We start from the raw sequence: 8171 nt of genomic DNA on the forward strand, positions 1-8171 counted from the left end.
AAGTTGATTTTCATTGAATGATTTTTGTGTAAACTTTATTCACACATTCTTACGCTCCCGAGCTTGTGAGGAGTATTGGGTGTTGTTGGGAACATTCACACCAAACTTAATGCAATCTTTCAATCTAATTCTAAGAGCTTGTTTATCTTAGATTAGTGAGCTCAAGGTTAATCAAAGAGCTTATTTTGGTTAATTAATGTGGTGAATGGAGAGTCTTAGAGCTTGTTAACACTTTCAAGTACCAACTTGGATAGAGTTGAGGAAGTGTCCTTTATTAATTGAACCACATTAACAAGACAATCAAACATGGAGTTGGAAATGTTACATTTCTGAATTTTCTTATTTCATATTAGTTCTTTAATTATAATTTTACTTCTTACAAACAAACCCCCTATTTTTAGACTAACTTGTACCTTGTGCAAATAAGGAATAAGTGATTCTCCCGTGTGTCTGTGGATCGGCCCTGCTTACCTTGTATTACTTTTTAGTGCAATTAAGGAATGTATTTGGAGTCATTTTGTATCTCTTTATTTGTTGGGATTGACACACCTAACAAATTGGTGTCGTTGCCACGGACACGATGTTACTAATTGTGTATGACAAGATCTTTTCATGCAAGTACCCTATTACCAGTTGATAAAGAGATAGAGAAGATGCTGAAGAGGATAAAGAAACAACAAGATTACAGTTCGTGTTCATCATCCATTCCTCCTGTCATAGACAATTGGGAGGAAGTTCCCCTCTCAAGTGGATCATAATCTAAAACAGAGGCCCTCTCACTCTCACCTTAACAATCCTCACCTAGAAATACCTCTCTATCCTTTTCACCTACCCACAGTATTTGAGACTTTATACCCAAAAAACCCTTAATTCCTACTCCTACCATGGGAGATGAAGGAGGAAATGGAGGTAACAACAACAATCGTGGTACACAAAACCCACCTGAGCAAACCCTTCACTAATGGGGGATGCAAGAGGTTACTCAACAACCTTTTTGCATCACTTATTCGACAGCCACAAACCTTGAACTAAAGTCCGAACTCATTTACCTACTCCCAACATTTAGAGGTCTTGAAAATGAAGAACCCCACAAGTTCCTCACCAAGTTTCATGTTTTATGTGTTGGAATGAAGCCACACAATGTCACGGAGGACCAAATCAAGCTTAGGGCATTCCTATTTGCAGTGCAAGATGCATCAAAAGATTGACTTTATGACCTCCCACCGAGGACGGTTACTACATGGGTAGATCTTGCATGGTTGTTCCTAGTGAAATATTTTCCAAAAATGAAGGCTTTAACTTTGTGTAGGGAAATTATTGGCATCAAGCAGAAAAAGAATGAAGCCTTGCACATCTATTAGGAAAGATTCAAGAAATTGTGCACCCGATGTCCGAAACACGGGATCTCCGAATACAACCTCCTTTAATACATATGTGAGGACACGTTACCATGGGAAATGAGGCTCCTTAATGATTCAAGTGGAGGATCCATTGTTGACAAAACCCCAACAAGAATTCGGGAATTGATAAGAAAAATTGTAACATCCCAAAAATACAGGCCAATTTTTTTTTTGAAATACGTTATTATAAAACATCCATAATATCATGTTATATCAAAACCAAATTAGAAATAATAAAAGCATGTTATCATAAAACCATATCAGAGTGTAATCCCAAAGATCTCATGTGTAGAAAACCATAGTGTGATGCGCTGCTATCGAGCCGACTCCTTTCCTTTGAAAACGAAGTACCTGAAACCAAAACTGAAAACCGTAAGCACGAAGCTTAGTGAGTTCCCCATCATACCACATACCATACAATCACATAGCATAGATATTGTCGGACAATTATCGGGTGTCCTACCTACACATGTCAAGCCATTTTAGGGTGATGACTACCCGTGTCAAGCCATTCTGGGGTGTTGACTACCCGTGTCAGGCCATTCTGGGGTGCCTGCCTATCCTTCGATCTATCTCACCCGGTCATGGGGACTATTTCACCCTTACTTGTAACGTCCCAATTTTCACGTTCGAAAATTTTGTTGTAAAACATTCCTTTAGAAAACATTAACAATTAAAAACACTGTTTGATCACACAATAACACAATGTAAACCATGTTTAAAAAGCCAAACCATACAACCCATCAAAATATCAGAGTACAAATCCCAGTGAGTCCCGTAAATGCGGAAACCAGAGTGTGTGCATGATGCGCCGCTACCGCGCCAGCTCCTTCCCCTTCGAAGAAGAGGTACCTGAAACCATAACTGTAAAACATAAGCACAAAGCTTAGTGAGTTCCCCCACTGTACCACATACCACATAATCACATAACATACGTAAATTTGTCAGGCATATCTGGGTGCCCGACCTACCCCTTCGGTCCTCTCGACCAGCTACTGCCTAGCATATCTGGGTGCTGGCCTCCCCTTCGGTCCTTTCGATCGGATACTGCCTAGCATATCTGGGTGCTGGCCTCCCCTTCGGTCCTTTCGACCAGATACTGCCTAGCATATCTGGGTGCTGGCCTCCCTTTCGGTCCTTTCGGTCCTTTCGACCGGATACTGCCTAGCATATCTGGGTGCTGGCCTCCCCTTCGGTCCTTTCGACCGGATACTGGGAACTATTTCACCCCCTACTACTAACACATAACACATATATCACATAATCTATCCAGCATGGCTGGGCATAACCGCCCCTTCGCCCCTATCGACCGGTATTCTGGGGGACTATCTCCCCTTACTGTCACTAACACATAACATAACACAGTAGTAGAAACCCTAGATGAATATCACAAAGACAATCATCTAATCACACGTATCCTACTGGTGGGCCGGCATTGTGGCCTTAGACCCACCGCTACTGGAAGGTAACTTACCTGATACTGCTGAACTGCTGCTGCTAATCCCTCTGACCGCTACCTGAACTCTGTCTTCGAACTGCTGCTCCACTAGCTCCTCGAGCTACCAATACCAATATAACACTTAGTCCAACTGACCTCCAATGGTCAACTAAGTCAACTATTACCAATGCCAAAGTCCTGGTCACAGTCAACCTTCCAGGCCAACCCTACTCGCCGAGTCACCATACTGACTCGCCGGGTCCATATACTTAGAGATATTCCTGTTTGCAACTCGACTCGCCGAGTCAGCCACTGACTCGCCGAGTCTACTGGTTCCCGAGTTTTGTCATGTCCAACTCACTGAGTCCTGGCTCGACTCGCTGACTCGAGTCATAACTCGAAGGGTTTGGGACCACGCAACCTGACTTGTCGAGTCCAAGAACAGACTCGCCGAGCACAAGTCAATCTCCAACCAATTCGCCGAGTCCATTCGGTTCTACATACATGCAGAGGACTTTTGAGTCATGCATGGACTCCAAACTGTAGATCCACTCTTCTAAGGTCTATTCCTTACGTAAAGTGGCAAACTTTACGTGTGGCTGAGGAGATCTAGGCTCAAAACACTATAAACTAGGGTTTAAGACAAAGGGGCTCAACAATCAACCCAACAACTGATGCTTTATGAGTCTCTAGGCCAAGATACACTTAGATCTGAAGTAGCAACTTCAGATCTGAGCTTCCAACTCGAAATGGGTCTTAATCAACCATAAAACCCCCAAAACTCATAACAAAATAGATCTAGATGCAAGGAAGGGAAAATGGCAGCTTAATACCTCCAAGAAGAACACAAACTGAAGTAGATCTCGGATCTACACCTCTCTTTTGAAGCCACCTTCTTGATCTTCAAGTCCCTTCCAAGATTTCCTTCCCTCAAAACTATTTCTCTCAAATGATGGAGGCTCCCATGAATCTAGGGTTTACAGTTTCTCTAGGATGATATGGAGGCTGAGGGAGGGGCATAACTCCCTTTTATATAGGATACAACTCCCAAAATTAGGGCTTTCCTCGCACAGACCAGACTCGCCAAGTCTCCTTGGTCGACTCGCCGAGTCGGTCACTTACTCCCCGACCCGGATCCCGCTCGGACTCGCCGAGTCCCTCCTTGGACTCGCCGAGTCGACCCCTAAACTTAGGGTTTTCTTTCCTTTCTTGGTCTTCGAAACTTTGGGTGTTACATTACTACTATCACATAATAACATATCATAAACATGATGTCAGACATATCTGGGTGACCGACCTACCCTTCGGTCCTAACAACCGATTAGGGGACTATTCCCCTCTTACTACCACTATCACATAGACATAATATACTGGCACATAGAACACATCAAGTATTAGCAAACCAGAAAATTATCACAAAGACAATCATCTCAACATAATCAACTACTAGTGGGTCGGCCTTGGTGCCTTAGACTCACTTCTACTGCAAGGTAACTCACCTCACACTGTCGAAGTCCCGCAGACCCAACCTCAGCTGTTGGATGACAAGTTCCCGAACTATCAACATCAAAATAACACCCAATCAATAATTGGGTTCCGATACATAATCATAAGTCCATGTGGTAAAAGACTGCATTACCCCAATCTTAGCTTGATCCAAGCCCAATGCCCAATCCAAAGGCCCAACAGTCAACTATGAGTCAAAGCCCAACATATGGCCCAATTATCCAAATTGGGCCTAAACCTTTACATGGTCTCACTCTAAGGCCTAAACATTTATTCCAGTCTAACAATTGACATTCTAATGGCCCAATATCATATAATCATTAAGGCCTAAACTATGGCCCATTTATGGCCCAATTTTCCAAATTGGGCCCAACTCCTCATATGGGCCTTACCTCTAAGCCCATTAATTATTCTAGTCCATTTGTTTGATCTTGGATGGCCAATTAATAACCCAATCATCAAGGCCCAATAGAAAGGTCCAACAATAAACCCAAGTGAAATTAGGGTTTTCACATAAAATGACGATTAGGATTAAGTGTTTCTCGCTTAACCTATTAGGGACTTAATCCATTAAGTCCATCATTCTTCTAAATAAATCATATGGTGTGGTTGGGCTTAACATACAATTCCATCCCAATGACCCAAAAGTGGGCCCCGATAAGTCCAAGCCCATAAATCCAATATTAGGGTTTTCTAATCTCATCTTAGCCCAATAGGCCTAAAACCAAGTCCTTAAGCCCATTAGGGTTTTCCTTAAGTCAATTAGGGTTTATTACACCTATTAGTCACATGTTTGGGCTTTTAGGTCCATTAGGGTTTCATTGGGCCCATTAGGGTTTAATAGGCCCATTAGGGTTTTAGTCATTTGTCCAAACATCCAAAAAAGCAATCCCAACACAACTAAGTACACCGCCACCCGACATAGCGGCCGGTGGCGGCAGGAGGCAGCAGCCACCACCTCACGGTGGTGGTTTTGAGTTTCTTTCCATTATTCCATCATTTGTTACAATTTACAATGAAAATCCCAAAAGTAACACACACACTAACTAACCTAGACACACACACATGGTGGCATATGGTGGCAGCCACCACTTCAAGGTGGTGGCGGTGGCCTTTTCTCAAATTTTTGAGCAAGCATATCACACACAACACACACTTAACATATATACACTCCTTTGCTAGAGAAACGGATCCAAATCTCCCACTTACGATGGGAAGTGACGGCAACAGCCACCATGGTCGGTTGCCATGGTGGTTGTTCACAACTTCACTCGACAGAACCCACATGTAACCAAAAAAAACTTGCAACAACAACATCCAAACACTAACACAATAGAATCCCTAAAGCGCACTCGACATGGCTGCCCTCAAGGTGGCAGCGTCAGTCGGAACACAACAGCAGAAAAGAACAATTATTGGGGCGACGGAGGCGCGAGATAGTGGTCAGCAGCAACGACTAACAGCGGTGGCGAGGGTGGGCAACTCCCACCGCATACGATGCAACAACAACAAACAGAAGAGGGATGAGGAGGGAGTGGATACGACGAGGCACGAGGCAGACCACGTTTTCAGCGGAGGGACACAACGGTGGCTCAGTGGTTCGTTCGGCGGTCCAAATTGTCCGACATCAATACTGCGGTGGCATCCGACGGCTAGACCGTCGGTGATCGGGTGGTGATCAGTTATGAGAAAGTTACGGCTGGAGAACTTCCGATGATGGCGGCTGCTCAAATATTTAGGGTTAGGGTTGATGCCTGATGGCACTGGGATTATATACCCGGAGTTAGAAACTTGCTCCCATAACGACGTATATAGTCCCTCCCTTCGGAAATATTTTCAAAATAAGCCCCATATTTACCCTTTAAACCCATTCTTCATAAAATCTTACTATTTAAGTCCGTAACTTACCTTTTTAACCCTGCTCCCTAAAATCCTTTACAAATTAAATCCAACAGTTACCTAACAACCCTTCCTCAACAAATCCTTTTCAAATTTGATCCGAAATTTACTCTTTAGCCCTCATTGTTCCAAATTCTTTCCAATTTAATTCCAATGATCACACTTCAGCCATGTTAACATTTTTAGTCCCTCCTCCTCTCATTCTTTTCAACTTAAGTTCCAATAATTACCACAGAGCCCCTATCTTCATAAATATTTACAACTGGAGTCCAGATTATACACTTTTAACCCCCGATCTCTAAAATAGTGACAATTATCTCCTCAAGACCAACACTTTGCTATGAAATTATTGATTTTAGGGATACTATACATTCATCAATTTATTTATTTATTTATTTATTCAATAAACGGGGTGTTACAAAAAAAATATGGCTGGAGATTCAAAGCATACTTCTCAAGAAGATGGTTGGTATACAGATGCACCACGGGGTGTAAAAGAGGTGCTTACTCCTCAAATCGAAGCTCAACTATCCGAGCTTACAAAGGTGGTCATGATGTTGGCCAAAGGAAAAGGTGTGCATCCCACACCCCCATCCTTGTGGTATTTGCACTCAAGTGGGACACCCAACTGATATGTGCCCGCAACTACAAGAAGACATGTAAGAAGTGCACACAACGGGAAGTTACACCAGGCTAAATCAAAGGGACTACGATCAGTCCTGAGGCAATCAAGGGTGGAACAACAACCAAAGTATAGGTTATCAACAAAGACAACAACCTCCATACCAACAAATACCACCTTTCCCATCCTAAAATTTTCAGCAAAGGCAACCACAACATCCACCTCAACAAACGAGTTCATCAAACATGTATTTGGAAGACCTTGTAAAAAGTTTAGCAACTAGTAAACAAGCTTTCCACTAAGAAACAAAAGCAAGCATAAAGAACTTAGAGCAACAAGTTTCACAGCTTACCACGTCTATAAGTAAGCTAGAGTCTAAGGAAAAGTTATCTTCGCAAACTGAAAGCGAACCCAAGGCACAACATGTGTACCATCACGTTGAGAAGTGAAAAGAGTTACAATGGTCCAACAATGTCGGTTGATTAAGAAGAAGAGGGAGAAGAAATAATGGTTGAAGAAGCAACCAAAGAAGAGAAAAAGGAAGATAAAAAAAAACCCAAAAGAAGCTTGTCATCATCGAATCTAAAACCATACTTGCTTCATTTCCAGAAAGATTAAGGAGCACGAAGAAAGAACAGGATGAGAGTGGGATTATGCAAATGTTCTCAAGGGTTGAAATCAACATCCCACTCCTTGAGGCCATCAAGCAAGTACCTAGATATGAAAGGTTCCTTAATGATCTTTGCGTATCTAAAAGAAATTAAAAGGAAACCAAACTATTACAGTAGGGGAAAATGTATCCATTGTTTTGCAAAAGAGGATGCCCCCGAAGTGCAAGGATCTAGGTGTCTTTACCATGCCTTGAAAATTGGGGAATCTTTATGTACCTCGAGCCATGCTAGATCTTGGTGCATCTATAAATGTCCTACCATACTCTATTTATAAATCAATTGGTGTAGGAACATTGAGCAAAACCGTTGTGATCATCTAACTTGCCAACCGATCGATAGTACACCCAAAAAGTGTGCAAGATGACGTGTTAGTGCAAGTCAATGAATTTGTTTTCCTGACTGATTTTTATGTTCCAGATATGGAAGATGATGACTCTCCAAGTTCAAGTTACGAACTTCTAGGTAGACCTTTTCTAAAAACTTCAAGAAAAAAATTGATCTCTACAACGGAACTTTAACTATGGAATTTGATCAGGAAAAAAGGTTCCTTTCAATGCTCAATCTATTAATTTTATGAATACGATCCAGCTCTTGGCTGAAAAGAGCTTACACTTGACTAACCATGATTTTATGGG

Source organism: Lactuca saligna, chromosome 1, assembly GCF_052625555.1.
Source record: "Lactuca saligna cultivar CGN05327 chromosome 1, ASM5262555v1, whole genome shotgun sequence".
Taxonomy (NCBI): domain Eukaryota; kingdom Viridiplantae; phylum Streptophyta; class Magnoliopsida; order Asterales; family Asteraceae; genus Lactuca; species Lactuca saligna.